We start from the raw sequence: 12,522 nt of genomic DNA, 5'->3' as shown, positions 1-12,522 counted from the left end.
CAGATCTATGAAATTATTCTGTTCCTCCATTGGGAATGAACTCCAGATGATTGCATGCCCTTCCTACAATAGCTTCTCATTGTAACAACAACAACTGTATACCACCCTTCCTCCATAGATCTCAGGGTGGTTCCTTTCTGCACTTAAGAAATATGTGTCCAGGTAGCATCTCCCAGATAAAATGAGTGGAAAAGAGCACCTGAGCACATACAAATATTTAAATTCAAATGAGAAGCTAGATCTCTTGAGCTCAGCATTGTATACATCGATAAGCAGTACCTCTCCAGGGTTTAAGGCATAATTCCCCCTCTCCCAGTCTTACCTGGAGATGCTGTTGATTGTAACCTCCCCACCTGGTTTTCAGTATCTGTCTAAAAGAGAATGTAGCCTTGCTATTGATTCCTGAATGTAAGAATTTGTGCTGATTGCCTGTTCACCAGATCTCAAGTTTGTTAGCCTTTAACACAAAGTTCAAATCTCTGCTTTACTATTTTGGTGAATGGGCCTGATTTTGGGGGCGTGGCTTTTCTTTCTTTCCATCTTTGCTTTTCGAAGTTGTTTTTTGTAGTAGTTGAGCAAACAAGTAGTAGTTAACATAAAGCAATTCACGGAGAAATGCAGCTGAAATCAGCTTGAAATGTGTGACAAATGATGAATATTCTTATAAGAGGTTGTGTGTTCCCGCAGATTGAAAAATATTTCAAACGAAACCTCTTTTCTGGTGTAAGTGCTTTTGAAGGTTATTTAATACATAATTCACGTAATGTGTTTGCATCGCAATCAAGATTATGTTGTTGACCCGCGTCTGAAAAGCAGTGCCTGACTGCTGGAGGATATAATTTATAGTTTTTATTTATGATACTGTTTCAGTCCCATAAGGACATTTCTAAAGACATTCTCTGTTCAAGACAGCAAACGTCTTAAGTTGAACTGGCTTTCGTTTCTAGTGCAAATGACCAAGGAAGACATAAGCAGAGTGAAATACACAAGAAAGCTTTATTTAATAATATTTAGAGCAACTGACATTTCAGGCTTTTGGAAACAGTAACACAAATTAAACTCAATTAACTATAAATTACTATTATTTAAGAGACACATGCCCAGAATAGAAAAGCACCTTACAAGGCTGTGATGAGCTGTTTTTTGGATTTTATATCAGCATAGTTCAAAATCTGAGAGCTTCACTGTCAGAAAAAGGAAGGAATCATAGAATTGCAGAGTTGGAAGGGACCAAGAGGGTCATCTAGTCCAACCCCCTGCAATGCAGAAATCTTTTTGGCCCAAAATTTCAAGTTGTCACACTTCTGACAATCAGATCACTGTAGTTTTAAACCCTGGCCAATGGATCCATGTGCATACCCTTACGCTATGCATGTGCTGCTTCATGCAACAATATTTGCATGCTCACCTGCTGAATACATTGTGCCACCCATTATTTCAGGTATGGAGAAAAGAGGGGGGAAACTTAAGTTCAGATTCTACCACGCCATCTGCAAAAACTTTCCAACAGACGATTTTGTGAGAACCTGGTGGTGCAGGACATAAACAAATTAAGCCACTGCACACCACCCTTTATACAACACTGGGTGTTGGAGACGGTCGTTGATTAGTGTGGCATAGGGGCACTAGTTTGTAATTTGAGAAAATAGTTTTCTATCCCAAAGAAACATTTCCTCCTAACTGATATGAAATAGGTTTCCTGCTATCAATATTCCTCCAGTCTTTTAAGTCAACACTACTATTCTGCTTATAAACAGAATAAATTTATGAGTGGAACTTGGGAAGCAGGTTTGGGTTGTTGGTTTTCCTTGTATTCGTTGTTCCATCTCCCAGTCTCCAAGCTGTGGTCCCTGAAATGTGTTAAGAAAAATGCTGCAGGAAGTAAATATATTGTTGATAGCCGTAGCAAAAAAAAAAATTTCTCATTGGAGTACTTTGCATTACATTCCAGAAAAATCTAATTTGTGATGGTTGGCAAAGACCATTATTAGTATGGGAGAAAGGATTTTATCTATGCTGTATAGAACCATAACATGTTGTGACTGAAGCGGGGCAGGGGACATAAGCTATTTTGGCAGAGCAACTGCTACCCCTCAGTACCTCTTAGAAACACTTCTAAGATATGGCATAGAATCATAGAATTGTAGGGTTTGAAAATACCCGGAGGGTATTCCTACACTGCAGGAATCTTGACTACATCATACATGACAGGTGGCTATCCAACCTCTGCTTAAAAACCTCCAAGGAAGGAGAGTCCACCACATCTTGTGGAAGTCTGTTCCACTGTCAAACAGCTCTTACTGTCAGAAAGTTCTTCCTGATGTTTCATCGGGATCTCCTTTCTTGTAAGTTGAATCCATCGGTTCAGGTTCTAGCCTCTGGAGCAGGAGGAAACAAGATGGCTCCATCCTCCATGTGGCAGCCCTTTAGATATTTGAAAATGGCTAAAGGAGAGAATGTCAACAGGAGAATGCTAGGTATGCAATTAACTCACCAGTTAAAATCAGCATGACTTAAATTTTGGATTTGGCACCTTTAGAAAATCAGAATGAGGCAAATAGGCATGGCTATTTTTGTGTATACAGTGGTACCTCTGGTTACGGACGCTTCTGGTTACAAATGCTTCAGGTTACGAGCTAACCGGGAAGTAGCTGCTCCTGGTTGCGAACTTTGCCCCAGGATGCGAACGGAAATTGCGTGCTGGACGTGCGCACGCAACGGGAGGCCCCATTAGCGAAAGCGCACCTCAGGATAAGAACGGTTTCAGCTTAAGAACAGACCTCCAGAACGAATTAAGTTCATAACCAGAGGTACCACTGTACTTGGTAAAATTGATTATATTTGCGTAATAGTACAGTGGTACCTTGGGTTACGTACTTAATTCGTTCCGGAGGTCCGTACTTAACCTGAAACTGTTCTTAACCTGAAGCACCATTTTAGCTAATGGGGCCTCCTGCTGCTGCCGCGCCGCTGGAGCACAATTTCTGTTCTTATCCTGAAGCAAAGTTCTTAACCTGAAGCACTATTTCTGGGTTAGCGGAGTCTGTAACCTGAAGTGTATGTAACCTGAAGCGTATGTAACCCAAGGTACTACTGTATCTGGAAGTTGCTTAAATAACTTTTACTCCCATTTTGGAGTAGGTAAAATAAAGTTTGTTGGTTTGTTTCAGTTATCTACCCAGATAGTTTAGCATTTCTCAACAAAAAGACGTCTTTAAAAACGTACCGAAAGAATGAACGCTTTAATGTTGCCCTGCAAAAGAGCTTTCAAACATTTCAAGCACAGTTTAAACTTCTGCACTGATTAGGAAAGGTTAGGGGGGGGTTGGGGGGAGAGAAAATGAAACATCACCTTTTATTGATAGCATTTCAGAAGCCAAGATACTACTGCAGAGGGCATTAATTTCCCTGATAGGTTTGTTAAACCATTTGTGGGATGTAGTTATTCTTCCCTGCACGAAAGGTTGACAACAGAAATTATTGAATGGCTCAGTCATTCCTGAGACTTTCCCCCTTTGGGCAGGTCAGCGGAAGGTTGTTTCAGTGCCACTAACTAGGAAGAGAATGCATAACTTGGAACTGCCTGAGGAATCTGTCCACTCTCATAATACAGTTTCTTGGAAGTTGTAATTAGTAGTACTGTGCCAGACCCCATAAGAAAAATGAAACGCATATTCCAAATTAGTTGCTTTTCTTTGGGCCTTTTTCATCCGAATAATTATATAGGTCAGAAATCATCATCATAAAAGAAGAACGTTTATCTGTCGTTATCCCTCAAACTAAAAAAAAATAGGCATTCCACTCTTGCTGTATTAAAAATAGGCAATAAATGAAGGTATAAATGCATGAATATTCATACAGCGCTTTTTAAAAAAAGCAGGTGAATAGATTTTTAAGAATTGGGGGGCGGAGGCTGCACCATTGTTCAGTTTTCTCAAATGAAGGCCTGTCATTGCACTGCAGCTAAATGTTTGCCTGTTGCTTTTATATTAAGTCTGCTTCATCCAAAGGTCTTCTAGCTTCCTCCAATAAAACAGGTTGCTAGTATACAACACACATCTGAAGGGTTTTGTCTGTTTCTTTTGAACTGAGCGTGTGATTCGAACTTGGAAATTATCCCGCATTCCCAGGAAAGTGAATACTTGCCAGTCTTTTTTTGTGTGTGCAAAAATTGACATAATACATCATCATAGCAAGTATAATTCATAGACTCCTGGTGAATCAGCAACACCTTCATTGGGGCTCAAGGGCATGCTGTAGAACTCCCCCACTGCAGCCGCCTCTTATAAGGTCTAGCTATTCTGTCTTTAAGCAAATACTGCATTTACCTTACCAATAAAGTACAGTCGTACCTTGGAAGTTGAACGGAATCCGTTCCGGAAGTCCTTTCAACTTCCAAAACCAAAGCACAGCTTCTGATTGGCTGCAGGAAGGTCCTGCAGCCAATCGGAAGCCGCGCCGGACGTTTGGCTTCCGAAAATTGATCGAAAACCGGAACACTCACTTCTGCTTTTCGATCATTTGGGAGCCGATTTGTTCAGGACCCACAGCGTTTGAGATCCAAGGTACGACTGTAAAAGCAGAATGTGAAATGTTGTCCCATAGTAAGAATGCTGGAATAATCCTACCAGTAAAACAACAGCTTTATTGTCTGTAGGTACTAAAGCAATTTTTGTTAGTATTTTGAAGTTTTTGGCATTTTAGGCTTTAGTATATCTCTGTACGTTGTTGTGCATCGACTTTATATTTTATATTATTCAGTGGTTTATAATTATATATATATATAAATGAATAAAGCTCTTAGGAGCTATAGAGCCATATTTATTCATTTTTTAAAAAATGCCATTCTGTTTTCACATGCTCTGTGGCACATTCAAATATTGATCATAACATCTGGTCCATTCTTAGTCATTAAAAACGAGCTTAGAAGTGGACATGCTATGGAACCGTGGCTAAATTGCATCAGCAGTACATGTATATAAAGTGTAGCCGAAGCTCGAGCTGTAAAAATTGCATGTGGAACAGCTGCCGAAAACTTCATAAACAATTTCCCGTTGAAGATGATACAGTGGCACATCCATTTCCTGCCCAGATTTCTTCCTTTGTGCAATCACTGGAAAATATAAGGCAGCTCTGTAGGCACAAATCTATATTTGATTATCTCATCGTGTTTTCTGAGACGGAGAATATAACAATGCAATAATCTTTCACCTATCATTGTGTCCAAGTCGCTCAGTGTGCTTTTCAAATACAGGACTTGTAATTCTATGTAAATTGATGTAGCTTCCTTTGCACAAGCAGAAGGTTTTGAGTTATGCCATTCAAAGAACCCCCTTTTTTGCACTCAGTTTTACTTTTTGAAAGCATTTTCTTCCATGCAACCTTCGCTCAAAGATGCTGATGTCTTACTGGGACAAGTTGGCATATAGAGCCCTTAATAGCTTTGGATCAGTTTACTTGAGGGATTGCCTTGCCTCATATATTCCTTGTTTTACCAGTTTGTCGAAGTTACAAAGTGTCATATATTGCTTGTTCTGCACATGTGAGGAGCTGATATTTTAGTGTGGCATCATCACCTTAATGCATTGGAACACCCTATTGACACTAGACATGTGTCCTCACCATTGCTGTTTTTCTAGAAAAAGAGTTGCTGGAACTCACCATGAACCCCTCCCTTGTTCACGTATAATGGCAATGGCGCCCATTAGAGAGGTGCCGGAACGGAGTTCTGGCAAGTTCCAGCTGGAAAGAAAAGCCCTGGTCCTCACTATAATTAGATGCCTGCTGGAAACTTTTTTATTTCAATAAGTCTCCCCAGACATATTATTTAGTTATATATATTCGGGGGTTTTTAATTTTTGCTGATTGTATCTATGTTTTCTTGATAATTATTTTATACATACTGCTTAGAGATTTTTCTGATTAAGTGATCTATGGTTTTTCATACCTTTACCAACGCTATTGATTCAATCATAACATTTTTGTTTAACATTTATTTAAAAGGCTAGGTAAAAATAGGTAGCCAATTTAACTCATAACCTGCCTTGTTACTGAATCCTTTAGGAAGGAATCAAGTAAGGCTTATATTTCACAAAAGTGGGGATGAATTATTGGCAGAGCTACATGTTTCAAACACTAGATGGCAGCTTTACTTAAGGGTTTTTATGGTTTTCGTTTTTAACTTTTTTTTTAAAAAAAAAGATACAGTAGTTTCATGTGTTTTTCTGGTTTGTTTATTTATTTAGTGTGTTTATCCTGCCTTTTGGGATAAAACTCTCCCAAGCATCAAAGAACTACATCTCAAACAGCAAAATGAGACCAGTGCCCCCATGTTAGCTTCAGACATAAAGCAGAAAACAATGTGTGGTTTATTGCAAGGTCACATGCTTCAGGATCAACCCTCTGAGAAGTTTAGTCTCCAATATGGGTGCAAATTAAAATTACATGTTTATATTTACATATTTAAATGTCTGTGAAGGGTGCATTTATCTGGCAAAGCTTTAACCTGAGCAGTGTATGCACGCAGGAGGAAATATTATTTCTGGGAATAACTGCTGTAGAAACCTTTCCAAATTTTTTGCATACATTGTTAGTTACATAAACTGCTTGGACAACAGGCTTGTTTTAAAAGTATTGGTGTTTGAAAAGGGCTTGCTAAATAGTAAGCACATTCTCTTTTAAAAAAATATCCTAAATTGTCCTGTTTACTGAGGGTGCTTAATATATTAAATAGGCCATTCAGATATTGCAAGTGGGTTGTTTCCAAGTTTTAAAGAAATACTTACCAGGTTTTTCCTATTTGGAAATACCCCAGTTCTATGAAAGAGGGCAAAATAACCACCTTAATGTTAGGACGGAATTTTTAGACAAGATAGTATTGTCACACAAAATGGACTAATGTACACACCCTACTTTTACAGGGCGCCACTACCCCATCTTCCCCCTTTTCACCGGCAGTTGCAGCCTAATTCTATGCATGTTTACTCGAAAGCAAATCTCACCCAGCTCAGTGGGGCTTGGCCTCATGTCAGTTGTGCATAGGATCACAGCCTAAAAGCCATTTCCGGTGCAACATTTAGCAAGCACAGCATGGCTTCTGGATCGATTTCTGTGAGACCCGCATGCTCTTACTGCTAGATAAAAATGATCCTGTGAGTTGAGGCCTGATTCCTGGAAGAGTGCGGTGTTTGAAGATCTGTCTGTGCGCAGCAGGGATTCATGACCCAATTGGACAAAACATGTTCACTGTCTATACTCATTTCAGTAGCAGACCTGAGGCTGATAAATATATTTTTTCCCTAATCAAAACCTGGAGGCCCTCAGATTTGCTAAGCCGGCCCTTAATGGCAGTCGGTAATTGAATAGAAAAGCTGGGCTTGTAAGCAATCATCCGACCCTCTCCCTTCTCCTTTTTGTGTGTGTGCTTTTACTGTTGCTGCCTCTCTATCAGCAACAACATGTGCCTCTGAAAGTGGCTGTCAGCCTTCCAGTCCCATCTGCCAAGCTGTCTGTTGCCAGGCTTCCTCTTCAGCTCCCAGGTTGCTGCGTCCTGTCTTGTTTTGCTGTTTACACGCAACCCCCCCGGCTCTCTTCAGAGTCACCTCTCAAACCTCAAGTTGTATTTCCTGCCCAGATGCGGGTGATCATTATGAAGTCGTCGCCCTTGGATTTTCAGCTGAATCAGGGAACTTTTCCGCTAGGTTTATTTTAAAGAAACCAGGGTGAATAGCGGATACGATCTCATACAGTCGGTATTCTGTATGAGTTTTTACATTTTTATTCTAGATCTCCCATTGATTCACATTGACAAACACTGGAACTTTGTGTTGCTCTTTCCCATCTGTTTTTAAACAGGGTAATATAGCTTACTAATTCACTTCCAGGGTTAGGAGATGGTTATTTTAAAAACAACACGTGCAGCTTTACATGGGTTCCAACTACCATGTGAAGTATTTTGTGTAGGCTTTGTTTATTATGTGGATGTGACGCTGTTTCTGTTATTCCAATGCTGCGAAGAAAGGCACTGTTGCCCCATTTTACAAAGCAGTGAATTGAAACGGAGAGGTTCTGGCTTTCCAGGGTAAAAATCTAGTCATTCAAACAAGGCGTTGAATGTCACTTCCTTATACATAGGAACTGGATCCTGTTTTGACTCATTTGAAGCAGGCTTCAGATAATGCCAGCTACAAAAGTGTTGACAAAATATTTTCTTTGTCATCAAACGTTATGATCCTTTTTTTCAGGTGCTCTGTGTGGCACCTTTCAATAGGGTGCTAGTATAGAAAAGTAATGTAAATACCCTGAAAAGATATATAGGAATATATGTATTTTTTTTAATGAATCAAAGTAGGGATAGCGATATAAATTAACTTCCATGTCCGCTAACCCTAACACCAGGCCCAGGGGCCTTGTTCACTCCTGGCATTCTCCTCAGGCAGCGCCACTCACTCCTCATGCTTTACAACATCTTTGGTGGGGATTTTGGTCTCGCCAGAATGTTTCTTTGAACTTTGATAATACCTTTAGTTTTCCTGCACAGAGGATAAAGGTGTGTGTGTGTGTGTGTGTGTAAACTAGCCTATTGCACAAAAACAACATTTATATTGATTGCCCAACCCATGTTTCTCTCTGCCCACCTACCCACCGGTGGCATGGGTCTTCCAGAAGGGGAAGCAGCCTTCTGAGAAATGTTCCCTACCCCAATAGTAAAAAAGGACCCCTGGACGGTTAAGTCCAGTCAAAGGCGACTATGGGGTTGCGGCGCTCATCTCGCTTTCAGGCCGAGGGAGCCGGCATTTGTCCACAAGCTTTCTGGGCCATGTGTCCAGCAGGACTAAACCATTTCTGGTGCAACGGCACACCGTGACAGAAACCAGAGTGCACGGAAAGGCCGTTTACCTTCCCACTGCAGTAGTACCTATTTATCTACTCGCACTGGCGTGCTTTCGAAGTGCTGGGACAGAGCAACGGGAGCTCACCCTGTCACGGGTGGCCCTCAGCACTGGACCTCAGTGTCCAGGCTGAACTATGGGGGTGGAGACGCTCTTTCAGGTATACTGGACCGAGGCTGTTTAGGGCTTTAAAGGTTAGCACCAACACTTTGTATTGTGCTCGGAAACGTTAGAGAGCTGGACTAGAACTAAACAGGTTCCGATTCCTACTCAGCCATGAAGCTCACTGGGTGACCTTGCACCAGTCACCACCTCTCAGCTAACCTACTTTACAGGGTGGTTCTGAGGAAAATTTTCTCCGTGCTTGAGCTCTGTGGAGGAAGGGCAGGGCTTTAAAATGCAATAATAAACTTAAGAACCTTTATGTACTTTAATAAATAAAATAACGCCGGCTATATCTGCCTGTCGGTCTGGAACTCAACTACCCAGTCGCATGAGCAGAAGCTGGCACAAGGACTCCTGCTTGTGCAAAAGGGCTTTCACCATCAGGTTCTTCCTTCCATGCACCCCCATGGACCCCCAGAACAGCACACAGGAGGAGAGGAGAGATGATTCCATTGGGCCCATCAATCGACGGAATGCTGTCCTTAGCACAACATCGAATTCCAACCCCGCTTTGTGCTTTATGCTCAGGAGTAGCACTGAAAACACTTTACATAGTCCTTGGTTTTAACTTGTGACAATACTGAATTGATCACATTAGGAGAAAGCCGTAAGCCTTCGCTGCCCCTGCCCCCACTTCTCTGCAGGCCCAGGTTTCCTAGTTTGTCTTATGCCGCTGCACTGTTGAAAGTGATTATTTTCCCAGCTGGCCTGGAAAGCTGCAACAAAGAAAGAACCGCAAGAGGGAAGGATTTGAATTGTGTCAGTGGAGTAACATCTGCTCTCTCTTTCATGGCCCTCTCCACTTTGAAATCATAATGCCTGCTCATTGCATTCACATGGCTTGTGTGCTTTTAATGATATAGATGTATGAAAAGAGATTGGAAGATCTCCAGCTGTTAACAATGACTCCGGGGTTTTTTTTAAAAAAAAAAAACAACAACTTTGGGGTAGAAGCAAAGCAGGCATCTCCCTTTGATTTCATATTAATCTGATTAATACACTTTCCTAATTCCATGTGTTCTTTGATGTGTATTGCAAGGAAGCTGAGTGCCCATAGAACCAAGCCAAGAATGGTATTTTTAGCATAGAGTTCCCTTGTAGAGTAGACTAGATCAAACCGTGCACATTTATAATCTGGGCTAGTACAATTTACAATTAGACAAGTATTTACAGAATTACAGTGTGTGTTTTTTTAATTTAGTTTTGATTTTGGTTTGCATTTTTAATGCACCTTTAGTTTCCTTTTTAATTTTCTCCCACTTTATCTTGTTTAACTGAAACATTTTCCATTAAAAAAAAATAAAATTAAAAAATGACTACTGCTAGTAGACAGACATTTGTAGTAGTACTTGATATGTAAGCAATTCCCGCCTGCCCACCCCACAAAAGAAATAACAGTGAAGGCTTGGTAAGGATATGGAAGGGGGGGAAGCTTCCCCAAAGAAGCTTGTGGACAGCCTAGCACAGGAATAACTGCTTATAAGTTCAGTGGGACTTGCTATGTATTGCTGGGCAATGTTTTGCAGCTTCAGTTAGGAACTTGGAATGATGTTTAAACAATAAAGAGTCCTAAATTAATGCAAGGGAGATTACACTTCTGGTCCATTGAAAACAATTGAAATACAATTACCGTATTTTTCGCTATATAAGACGCACCAGACCATAAGACGCACCTAGTTTTTGGAGGAGGAAAACTAGAAAAAAAATATTCTGAATCTCAGAAGCCAGAACAGCAAGAGGGATCGCTGCGCAGTGAAAGCAGCGATCCCTCTTGCTGTTCTGGATTCTGGGATAGCTGCACAGCCTGCATTCGCTCCATAAGACGCACACACATTTCCCCTTACTTTTTAGGAGGGAAAAAGTGAGTCTTATAGAGCAAAAATTACGGTACTTTTTTTCCATAGCAGCAGGAGCTTCCTCTCAGTGTTTTCATTTGGATATGTAATGAATCAGTCTTGTAGGCTGGCATGTGATTTCCAGAATGTCAAGAAGAAGGCATGATGTGCACTGTATCAGCACAGGGCCATACTCAGTAGCATGAAAAGACCCAACACGATATTGCTGCCAAAGCAGACCCACTTTGGTCAGCTGTAACAGTCAGAACTGCCCTGCACACAGCACACTTGAAAAGATGTGGGTGGCTTATCAGCCATTCATTTAAGTCAAAGGCAACTATGGGGTTGTGGTGCTCATTTCCCTTTCAGGCTGAGGAAGCCGGCATTTGTCCACAGACAACTTTCTGTGTCATGTGGCCAGCATGACTAAACCGCTTCTGGTGCAATGGAACAACAGAAACCAGAGCGCACGGAAACGCCATTTACCTTCCCACCGCAGCGGTACCTATTTATCTGCTTGCACTGGCGTGCTTTCGAACTGCTAGGTAGGCAGGAGCTGAGACAAAGCAATGGGAGCTCACCCTGTTGCGGGGATTTGAACCGCCGACCTTCTGATTGGCAAGCCCAAGAGGCTCAGTGGTTTAGACCACAGCCCCACCCGCGTCCCAGCAGTTCACTTACACAACATCCGAAGGGCTGGTCAGGCAAGTAGGGTAAACCCAGTAGCCCAAACTTGCTGGCCGTTCTTCAGCAAGCTGGTTGTACATGTTCATTCTGACAGGTCAGAGGGCATTACTCTATTGCACTTGCAAGGAATTCTTCTGTTGTAGCGGCGCAACCCACTGCTAGTGCTACAGCTGCTAAAGTAGTTGTGTGCGATTGGCTTGCATAGGGCTGGCAGTTGTTTATCAAATGCATCAAAAAATGGTCTGCGTGTTACAGATTCATATGCAAAGAACATAACAGTTTTACTGCAGCAGTAAGAGAAAGAGCCATGTGTTCATGTAATTGCTATCACTTTTTGTAAAAAACAAATTCACTTAGACAGAATTAAGTATTTGAGGTGATATATATATATATATATATATATATATATATATATATATATATCCTCTTTCCCTCATAACATTCTCTGTGAAGTTGAAAAGTCTGCCACTGCTGCTCTGAGGCATACTATTCCCCGCCCCTGCCCGCAACATGTAATTATATATGGAATATGGTAATCTCAATTGTTTCTTTCTATTAAAGAAAAGGCAATGAAAGTATTTGAACTTCTTTTTTATATATATATAAAAGCCCACTGTATTTTTCATAAGTTATTTGCATGTCATTACTCCACTTATTGTTCAGTTAATAATGATCTTTTTGAAGTAGAAAACGCATACTAACAAATATTGCACCAATTTTACAATAGCCCGTGTGAGACCATGGGGCATTTTGGATTAGCTATGCATCATGGGTAATCCAGTTTTATCTTTTTGTTGTTGTGGTGAGTTCGCAGTTCATTGTGCTTTAAAATACTTTTCTTGGTCTTAATTTCATTTTTTGCTTTATCTTAATTTAGTTGCTGAAAATAGATGACAAAAGCTTTTATGGAATTAGAGCTGGCAACTGAAGAGGGATCTGTCCAA

General features: G+C 40.9%; 1 protein-coding gene across 4 annotated transcripts in view; it reads left to right on the top strand.

The window, feature by feature from the left end:
* The window catches only part of CHN2 (chimerin 2), a 147,911-nt gene that overhangs the window by 81,464 nt on the left and 53,925 nt on the right, over positions 1-12,522 (top strand). The window lies entirely within an intron of this gene.

The sequence above is a fragment of the Podarcis filfolensis genome, assembly GCF_964270895.1.
Source record: "Podarcis filfolensis genome assembly, chromosome: 12".
Taxonomy (NCBI): Eukaryota; Metazoa; Chordata; class Lepidosauria; order Squamata; family Lacertidae; genus Podarcis; species Podarcis filfolensis.
This window is presented reverse-complemented; position numbering and strand designations above follow the sequence as displayed.